Source organism: Haliotis rufescens, unplaced genomic scaffold, assembly GCF_023055435.1.
Source record: "Haliotis rufescens isolate VD_foot unplaced genomic scaffold, xgHalRufe1.0.p SCAF_4, whole genome shotgun sequence".
In the NCBI taxonomy this organism is placed as follows: domain Eukaryota; kingdom Metazoa; phylum Mollusca; class Gastropoda; order Lepetellida; family Haliotidae; genus Haliotis; species Haliotis rufescens.
In genome coordinates, this window is record NW_025964112.1 from 11,503,420 (window position 1) to 11,514,418 (window position 10,999).

At 39.6% G+C, this 10,999-nt stretch overlaps 1 protein-coding gene across 4 annotated transcripts in view; it reads right to left on the reverse strand.

Annotated features, from left to right (window-relative positions):
- Positions 1-10,748, reverse strand: part of LOC124112300 (electroneutral sodium bicarbonate exchanger 1-like) — a 57,240-nt gene extending 46,492 nt beyond the window's left edge. For 2 of the 4 annotated variants that reach the window (XM_048381745.1, XM_048381739.1), the window contains exons 1-2: positions 10,601-10,748; positions 8,885-9,047 (exon numbers count right to left, since the gene is read on the reverse strand). The gene's annotated coding sequence lies outside the window, so the exon portion shown is untranslated. Of the gene's footprint in view, positions 1-146; positions 301-8,884; positions 9,048-10,600 lie in introns of those variants that run through there. The other 2 variants (XM_048381744.1, XM_048381740.1) reach the window with 2 other exon arrangements.
- Between the last annotated feature and the right edge of the window lie 251 nt (positions 10,749-10,999).

A 10,999-nucleotide genomic window follows, 5' to 3' on the forward strand; every position in this document is an offset into this window, starting at 1 on the left:
AAACAACACCGCTTATATACATCGATAAATATAAGCATCACGTGTGGTGATGTACATTTCAAATGATTGACATCGTCACACGTGAGTCTCTCCCGCCATGGAGTGTCACAAACGCTACCAAAGAAATGTGGTTTGAATTACATTACCTGTATGAATAAATGGTTACTTGTTGTCGCCCAGCGTAGACTGTGAAAACTCGTCCAGCTCACTTCTTTCCAAACTCTTCTAGGCATACTCAACAGCCGACATTGAAGGACTAGAAATTCCCCAACCTTGCGTCGGGACATTGACAGAACAGACGATGCATATTCATGATGTCTGTCACGTGACACGTCGTCTGCTGTCACCATCGATAACATTCGTGTAAAATCGACTCTATTCCTTGCAGTGATTTATTATATTAGAACGGTTGTACATTTCCACTGAACTTTACGCTTTTATATAATCAGCCGAGTAAATATAGTTAATATATGTTTTATTTGACGCGACAACGTGTTTCGGCTCGTGGAAGTTTGAAGACACCAGTACGTAAAGCACGGTAACGACTTATCACCCAGGGAGCAGATCAAAAGTTCGATGACTTATAAAATCCTTAATTCCTTCAATTATGTGGTGGTGAACACTTGTAAATGTCGTTTATTCTCTGAAAATGAACAATCACTATCATGGGTGAAACGAGATGACATATAAGTTCAAAACGCTTGGATTGTTGTGTTGCTCTTTGTTGTGCTATAGTTTCATAAACTTAATTCGTTTGACATGTTTAATGCGTCTTTCAAACTCAAATTCTGTTTCAATATGTCAACATTTACACTATTAAGAGGGTCTGTGAGGACATTTAACGATGAAGTTTGTATCCATCGAAATTTTAACGGACCCCCTGAGGTATATTCTACCCAAACCTAGCTGAAGCATTGAATACAGTATTTCTGTACTGATCGGGATTGTGGTATTCTTTGGGCTTGTTGTATTGCTGTTTCCGTGTATTTTAACAAACATTCAGCTCAGTTAAATCAACTACAAACAGATATTTGATGACTACATCCACAGAGACGGATATGTGGTCCAGTTGAGAAGCAGAGCGTGTCGTGTGTCTAAGAAGGACGTGCGTGTGTATATAAGTCACTTGAGGTCGTTCTATGACGTCACAAGTATTTGTGCAGAACGTATCGGGTTCATGAAAACAATAAAAACATATTCATAGTTAAAAGCTGATGTGTAGATATCGTATCCGACCACAGATGATTCGATGTTGTGAGGTGTAGAAAATAGAATAAAATATGTCACAGAATACCCAATATATATATTTGGGGTGTTCAGGCTCGCTGACTTGGTTGATGCATGTCATTGTATCCGAATTGCGTGGATCGATTCTCATGATGTCAATCACCGGATTGTCTGGTCCAAACTCGATTACTTACAGACCGCCGTCATACAGCTGTAATATTGCTGAGTGCGGCGTTAAACAACAAACAAACAAACAAAACTAAACCAAAAACACTCAGTCGATATTACAACCTTACTATGTTAATAGGCTTTGCGACATAACACAAACATCCTTTTTGGGTTTAAAACGGGATGATGAAAAAGTGACATTATTCAGGAAATGCTAAGATAAAGTGTTCTGTCTTGTGTAACTGACGTGTTCCTGGTCTATATTTAGGAGCCACTCGGATCAACTCGGGCGTTTCCGTAACAAAGTCACTCGTTTGGCAATATTAACCGACTTACTTGAGGCAACATGCAATTTGATCGCCATGAATTTTCATTATCTCAAAGATTTTTATCATTATCACCCATTTTCTTATACTGTAATTGTTTCGCCTACATATAATATAATATATATTACTGTTGTAATTAATATAATATTAATATCAATTTCATGCAAGGGTAATATCTCCGCACGCCTTAGCAAGGCAATATATTTAATCACGTTTCAAGTATAGTTCACAGTCCGCCTTCTGCTCGGGCATAATAAATTAAGTCCTCTACTTAAACAGAAGAAAAATGAGCTGAGAGACGTCACACCACACAACATTGCACTGCGTTCTTGTTCAGCCATAACCCATTTAACCACAATCCAGCAGGCGGACGACCTTAGACGACCCCTTTAGAGGTCAAAGGTTGCCAGAAGGGACGTTCGGAGGGACAGCCATGAGTATAAGTGGTTCTTTGAAAATAGAAATTTCTGTCAAATAAGTCACACTATTACGGGATCATATGTTCCAAGGTGTCTCGTATCTCATCTTGATATGTAGTGAAGTTAGACACGTGGTTGTATCTGGACATGTTCTGTTGGTGTCGACGCGTCCAGCTATGGTATGTGTCTGAATAACGTCTTGTCTATGATCTCCGACTATCGTCCACAGAGAACAATTTTGAAAAGACACATTTTAACTGATTAAATGAACTATTATTCAGGAAACACTGGCAAAAACACTGCTATACAGTCCGCTCAATGTGTTCTTTGTTCATGAACACGAAACATTAAACTCGATGTCATGGGGCCATTAATATATGTCGAGTTATTCATAGTTCGAGGAAAAAGCCTCAGTACTGATATTGATCCTATTTGGATGAAAACGTTATTTCGTCTTAAACGAACTTTCGATTTCGAGTAAACACTTGTTGTTGTTTTAAATTTCGAAGTTATTCGTCCAAATAGACGGTGTATGTTTGGTAATATACATGTATTCATCTGATAATGTCAAGTCTGATAATGCATAAAGGACATCTATGTCTTTTGTCAACAAACTCTGAGCGGTGGGGTAGCCTACAGGTTAAAGCGTTCTCTCGTCACGCCAAAGGAAAGGGTTCGATTTCCCACATGAGTACAAAACGTTAAGTCCATTTCTGGTTTTCTCAACCTGTGAATATCCGGGTTAGAATAGGTCTTCAGCAACCTATGATGGCCGTGCAAAGCGATTATGCTTGTCGTGAGATCGGGTGGTCAGGCTCGCTGACCTGGTTGATGAATGTCACACGTGTAGATCGATGGTCATGATGTCAATCATTGGATTGTCTGGCCCAGACTCGATTATTTACAGGTCGCCGCCATAGAGTTGAAATAATGCTGAGTGAGGCTTCAAACGACAAACAAACAAACCAACCAACCAAAATCTTGTGTCCTCCATCGTGTTATTGCGGGAATATTTAAAAAAGCGGCGTAAAACGTAAATCACTCGCTTAACGGATTACATGAAATGGGGGATGAAAGGTGTCACGAGGGACTTAACATCACACGAAATTTGAAGCGATTGCAGTGAGTCATATATTTCGTGAACAATTAATTCTTCCAAACTGCAAATAAAATGTCCAACCAGATAAACAGTCCCCGGGGTGTGGTTTAACTACCTCAGAGCACGCGACGGCCATAAATCAGTCTCTCCCTCGATCAGTCCCAGTGGCTGACATTAGCGATTTATAAATGGCAGGTCTAGCTTGTAATTGTGTGAGTAGATCCTTCATTTCACTGTTCATCTGTATCAAGTGCCGGATACTGATGCCTTGTTTGTTGCCGACATGTATTGTCGCATGTCGCTATGCCGGACCGACACAGGTGGTTGTCAGGTTTGACTGATGACGAGAAGGTCATTGACACCAGGTGTTTTTTCATTATGTCTCGTTCAATGCTTTGGGCACGTGTTATAGAAGAAGTAGCTTCCATGCGGACAGAGATGTCTTGTGGATTTCAACTTTGTTTATGCTTTCAATGCGACACATATGCTTAATATTTGTTTGTTTGTTGTTCAACGCCGCACTGAGCAATATTCCCGCTATATGACGGCGGGCTGTAAATGATCAAGTCTGGGCCAGACAACCCAGTGATTGACATCATGAGTATCGATCTACACAAATAGGATACGATGACATGCATCAACCAGGTCAGCGAGCCTGACCACCCGGTCCCGTTATTCGCTTTCACGTCAATTAGTCGCCTTTTACGGCAAGCATGGGTTGCTGAAAATGACGACTATGCATGTCGTAAGAGGCGACTAACGGGATCGGGTGGTCAGGCTCGCTGACTTGGTTGATGCATGTCATCGTGTCCCATGCTTGTACGCTTGTCAAGCAGCTGCAACTAAACTGCCTGCATATGAAAGTATACACCCATGTTTGACGGTGGCTAAAACTGTAACAAACACGACATGGACATTCGGTGTTGATGTATTTGATACGGGTGTCATTGTTGTGTGTCGAACCTTAAGTTTGCAGTGTCTCGGTGACTGTGGTTTGTAATTGTTTGGTCAGATCCAATTTTCAAGCGCATACTTTCTTTTGCCTGGCAGCGTATAAACTAGTATTTATCATATTGGAAAATATACACATACAGTAAACTACGGTTATAACGAACACGCTTATAACGAACTGACCGATATAACGAACTTATTTTTGAGTCCGGGCCATTTGTTGTATATATGCTGTATATATGCTTATTACGAACTACGGTTATAACGAGCTAAATTGAGTTCGTTATAACCGTAGTTTACTGTATTAGGATCCACTGATCGTTGGTTCGAATCCCAAATTCGCTCCGATTATGATCCTTGGTATGGCATCACAATAGCCATGTTGTTTGGTTTCACTAAAAGTTAACGTCTTCGGCCAAAGGAATTTCCTCCTTTATCAACCGGTGTTTACCCAACTCACTCACCGACACTGTAAATATCAAAATACATCTACTCAAATGCGTAAACTTGACCACAGTGCCATTGACACAGTTGACTGACGTCGCAGAGCTTCAGAAGATTGTGAGCTACGGTCCAGCAAATTGACGCTACTAACCACTGTTTGAAATTCGCGCTGTGCCAGCAGCTAGGCGTTTACCGAGACAAAGTTAATACTGCTCTTCAATTGCAGGTTTTCGTCACTGTGTTTGATTCACAAACATGTAAAATAGGTCGACAGCAGCATGGACAAACGATGCTCGTAATTATTCTGATGGCTTGTTCCGGCCGTCCATTACTGGACATCGCTGACCGACTTTCAACGTAATTTCATTGGTCAGTACAGTTTGAACGTAAAAGAAAGAACTTGTTTATGAGTATTTTAATGAAATATTATTTAAATAATTCGTTAATTATAGGACCATCTCTGTGGTCTAGCAGTAGAGCGTCTGTCTGGAGGGCCGAAGGGGGTTGGGGTGTGTGTGTGTGTGTATGTGTGTGTGTGTGTGTGTGTGTGTGTGGGGGGGGGGGGGGGGGGGGGGGGGGGTCGATGCCCGGTCGCGTCATACCATAAGACATCAGAGGATGGTAATTGTTACCCTGTCTGGCGCTCGGCATTAACGAGCTAAAATAAGGATTGGTCGGCTCTGAGTCCGTACACTGTGTCTGAGTGTGATATTCATATTAAACTGCGGCATGATATCTCAGTGGGCTAGCACTATAAACTCGGCATTAGTTCGGACTAACACAAGCAGTATATTCGATGAGTGTGGCGTAAATCAACATTCACTCACCCACTCAGTAATTGATCAATGATAGAACGTCTAGGCAGACTGGAACATATATCTGACAGGAACAATGATTCATTCACAAATAATGTTACAACGCAAATGCACAAATGACGTTTTTTTTATGTATTTTCAACCTAAATAGGAACTTTAAGCTGTTTCGTTGGCTAGGGCCAGGTGAACGAAATGATTTAATTTGCCAATGTAGCATCGTCAGTCGTTAACCGCTTTTAAAAGAATACGGTAACGTATTTTTTGTTGGGGGAGATGCATTTGGACCTTGGACCCTGGTCACCTATTTTACCGGTCATTCCACACTAATGGTGACTTGACGACAATCACATGATGCCCTTGTCATATCAAATCGTGTTTGTAAGCTGAGCGACATACAGGCAACGTTTAATAAGATAGTGTCACACGAACACGTTATTATTGCTTTGTCGGATCTTGTTCCCTTCTCAGTTTATCATATTCTCACCTTTAGTCACGTTAAACCTGCCCCGTTCGTCGCGGGTCACCAATTTAGAACCCGGACGCTAAAAAGTCACATGTTAGAGCTCGTGCTCAGATTACGACTTGTTATGGGGAAGGGATTATCGGGCACTTCTCTCAATGCGTGAATCAAGTTTTTCGTAAAAGGAGGGGGTGCATTTCGAAATCTAAAGTTAACAGTGTCCGATGAATGCAAATAATTTGCGAAACAATTTTTGTTTCGTAGAAGTGTTTATTGTGTTGAAAATGTCATCAAATGGGTTGGATTTAAATGCAAATAAACGTCGTAAAAATGTTTTACAATTAGTACTCACGGTAAAGGCACTCGTCATAATTTTGAGTTTTGATGTTTTTAAGGTAAATTTTAAACAGGTTTTATTTATACTATTTGTATTTTTTATATTGATAGCGATAGTAAATTATGTTCAATTTTTGTTTGGAGTCGGATGATTCATAAACCATATTTATTTTAAAGTTTGGCCTTGGTAAATTACGTTTTCTCCAGGAGAGTTTTTGAATTTTTTAATCTGATTAAATTATTCGAATACACAACTGAAATAAGTGAGTGAATGAATGCTTTTTCAGCGCAATCAATAGTGTTACGGTGTTCCGGTATATGACAATATCAAAACACCGCCTGTTATAACAATACCCTGTGCAATCGACCATGTCATCATATGATGCCTGAAGATTATTGCAGTCACGGCTGAGTTGTCTACCCGTATGCTAGCCCATCCGGGCACTGATCATGTCTAGCAGCCATAATGTTTCCCATTCCTCCGCTTGCCACAAGTACACACTACTGAAACTTTCTGTCCTGGATTTCAACCGCGAAGATGATTTAAATACAAGTTGAAGAAATTTGATAAAACTTTAAGCAGAACTTCTGCAAATTATTAAATTATGATTATTAAAATAGTACAATGTAATTGAGTTTACGATTATGCTAAGACTTTACCATCAGCATCAAAATAGCCGTAGGTGAGGTGATATGGGGTTCAACGTCGCGTTCCAACACCAAAACAGAAAAATACACCACTGCTCTAGATTATAATAGGCATAATATTAGATCAATAATGTTGATGATGATGATAATAACGAAAATAATACTGACAATAAAAACAATAAATGATAAGATATAATGTATGATACGAATAACAATACTACCAATAATGGTAGGGATGATGATGATGATGATGATGAGGAGGATGATGAGGAGGAGGAGGATGAGGGTTATATGTTAAATGGTGTAGCCTCAGTGTAAGAAAATGTGGAGGTGTTTTAGACAACATTCTCAGAATATTTTTTTTTACAAAACCACTGAATCACTAAAGCTGTACAATGAACGGTGTATCCCCTATCAAACCTGCCACAAGGGATAATACCATGGAGGTGAAACTGGATTCGGCGCAGAGAGCGCGCCAACAGTGTAGAAATAATCCATGCATCGTCTAGGAGTTCAGGCACAGCCGGCCAATAGTGAAGTGTAGCAAGTAGCCTTTAGTGAGCGTGTCAAATCACACGTGTCGCACAATAACATCATGAAATTTGATACAAATGTTCACTTTTCTCCAGCTTCTTTTTCGGTTAAAAAGAATAGTGGAAAGAATGTGTGTTGTGACCCGTCTTGGCCATAGTTGCTCTGCTGTTGGAAGTGTGTATTTTTATATAATGTTAATATTATTAATACACTGCTGATGAATGATTGTGTTTATACGAATCAGTCATACGTAAACGTACTGTCGCATTTAGAATTCAGTTCATGGAGAATGCGTCACTCATAGGAGTGTTGACCCCGCCCTTTTAAAGGTTAAATTGAGAAGTTCAAAATTTTAACTTTGGAGCTTACACTTTAAGTTCTAGTTGTTTTTTAAAACAAACATCATAAGATTTGTTACAAGTTCGCATAGGAATGTTTCTTCTTCGTTAACACGTCACACGGGAAGTTGAAATACATGTCCCAGGGTTCATGCGTTTTGTTCATAAGCGGGACTAAATACAACGTTGTTTTAAGTCTTGAAAACCAATCACATCAAATTGTTATGTAATACAACAACCTTATCAGTTCCGAAAGATGTGACTTGTGATTAGTACCGCACATGACATATCAACACACCGTTCGGCGGATGAAAAACGATTTCTAATTCTATTTCAAAGTCAGCCACAAAATGATTTTATAGCCATCCTTTCAATATCGCAAATGTGTATGTAAGTTATCACTACATATAACCACCAGATATAAGATGTCCTTTTAGGGCAATAACGAATACGCATAATAACAAGGGATATGAATGAAGCCACGCCCACCTCCTTATTTGTCATTTCAGTGAGTACCTTGACTTGCGATTGTTTCAACAACTGATATTTCTACTCCTACAAAAACTTTTAATATTCTTTTTCTTTCATGCTATGTTAATTAGAACATGAACTTTGAACGAGTCCCGAAAATAGAATTATCAAGGGTCTGTGACCTTTTAGTGAGGAATATAGCTTATCCTAAATATTATGCCTGGCAAATTTAAGACTGTTCCTCATGTGCACGTCGCATGTGCCTGCAGGTGATATAACATGGTTTCAGAACATGCAGCATAGTTTCAGTGTGTAAATGGTTGTCTCCGGGACAAATGATACATCATTATAAACCTCGTTTGTTCATGCAGCACTGATCCTTTCTGAAGCTGTGATGACTTCGAAGCAAATAGTTTACGAGCGCGTATTTGCTGTTTCGACGTCTACGCGTTGAACCATCAGTTAAGAGAATATTTGAAACGAATGAAAAACAGCAGAAATTTTTCAACCTAATATATATCGTTCGTCAATCTACGTCGCGCTATACATACAACATAAGAAATTAAGCCCACATATATATTTCAACAACAATCGTAAAACTACCATTGCTTATAGCTACAGTGCGGGAAAGTATGTGTAAACACCTACCTATAAGGTCTTGATCATCGTACTCCAGAAATTCTCAAAACGGGAGATCGTCTGTTCAGCAAACAGCTTCCACCCCAGCAGACGACAGTTCCAGAAAGACTGGGATCTTTTCTAACCAGCCCAAGTGTCGTCTGCTCAGCCTGTGACGTCACACGGTGATAAACTGGAGGAGATATTATACCTGTCGCTCGTTAGATTCTTAAGTCGCTCCTTTGACATATGAGAGTGGTTAGCATACGCTTTTACACCCTCCATAATTTATAAAGCTGGTCGCACGTGAGTGCTTTCATAGCTGCCGGCACTTAATTGGTTGAGGGCCATTTGACATATCTTCTCAATTAACGGGTATATAGAATCCACCTTTGTAAAATCATCTTTTTACCACAAATCTTGTCATTTGGATACTGACGACGCGCAATAACGGGGTATGTATTTACGAAAACGTGTGTTTAATTTCGGTTGGCTTGTAGTCGGCATGGTATATTAACACCTTGTCCTTACATTGTTCAATTGTCAGACGACACGTTTCATAAACAATTCAGCTTGTGTATTTTTGTTAATAAACTATCATAATGCACAGGTATTTGCATATGAAGTGTCACATAGTCACCAAATTATCAGCTGCCAGATCCATTTGAATACTGATAAAAAATACAATTAATATTCGGGAAGGAAGCTCAAACAACAGGGCAGTGTTTTTTCAATCCCATCAATCACTTACATGATGAAGATGCTGGCAATGATAGTGATGAAACTATAGTGTCAGTATGCCACGTTCGACAGAATACGTTAATAATGAATGTCTTTGGTAGTGTACAGTTCGGTGAGGTATCACTCGATAGCCTTAGGGAGTAATTGTGTAAATGCTCTTACATGAGTAATTGTGTTAATCTGTTTCTTGACTAATTCTGTTACGACTTTTACATTGGTAATTGTGTTAGGATTGTTAAAGACACGACGGTGAGCTTAAGTCCATTGTCAAAATGCGTCTCAATACACAGAAGTGAGTGCATTGTATGTGCATCGTCAGCAGTTTTGATTCAAGGGACCAAGAACGCATATATACTTCTAAAAAGTGTTAAGGACGGACCGATTCTTTCATATTACTATAGTCCATCTGTCATGCCACCCGATTCTTTCTTGAAACTGTAGACAATATGTCGTTCCATGACAGATTATAGATTTAGTGATATGAAAGAATCGGGTAGTCCTTAAGATTTTAGCAGTACATAATGGTCTTAAAGAAACGTGCCAGTCTGTGCAATAGAATGTGTCAACTGTGGCACTGAAAGGTAGAAAGGTATAAACCGAAGACTTTTTAGATTTCAGCAATAGTCGAGGTGTCCATGTCAACCTAACTACGATAATGATAGATATCGATGGGGTTTTTTTATCCCATGGTGCATAGCGTAATGGCGTTGTTGTCGTGTAGTTGGTTGCTTCATCAGGGATGATGATGTGCCTTGTTATCTATTATTACCATGTTAACATTCCTGACAATCAACACTTGCACAGTTGTTTAGTGTAACCGATGACCCAGGTGACGTTTTGATAAGCCACAATAAGAACTAACCATGTCATGCTGCTGCTGCTGCTGGTGGTGGTGGTGATGATGATGATGATGATGATGATGAAGATGATGATGAAGATGATGATGATGATAATTAAAATGATAAATAATTGAAATCAACAGTTGTACAGTACAATATAACTCACATTCAAAAGGAGTAGCGTGGTGGTAGTAGTCGTAGTGGTAGTTGACGTAGTGTTAGGAAGTTGAAAGCACTCTACAGATACAGCTCTAGCTCTACAAGACACATATACTCACAGAACGACACATGCAACCAAGTCTCATGTGTCTTGCATAGTCCTTGTTACAAAACTGTTACACAATTTCCCACAACGTGTCTGACTGGGCTGACGCGTCGCCACTGAAATGTACACCAATACTGAACAGAAAACAATCTTCCAACAAACAAAACGCTCACAAAATAGTAGAATCACAAAGCTTCTCCCTGCATTGACGTCATGCATTGCGCTTGTGTAGCGCGTCCTTGAATGAACATCCTGTATCACAGAGGACAGCAAAGAGTATCGCATGTTAGGTTTAGAAGC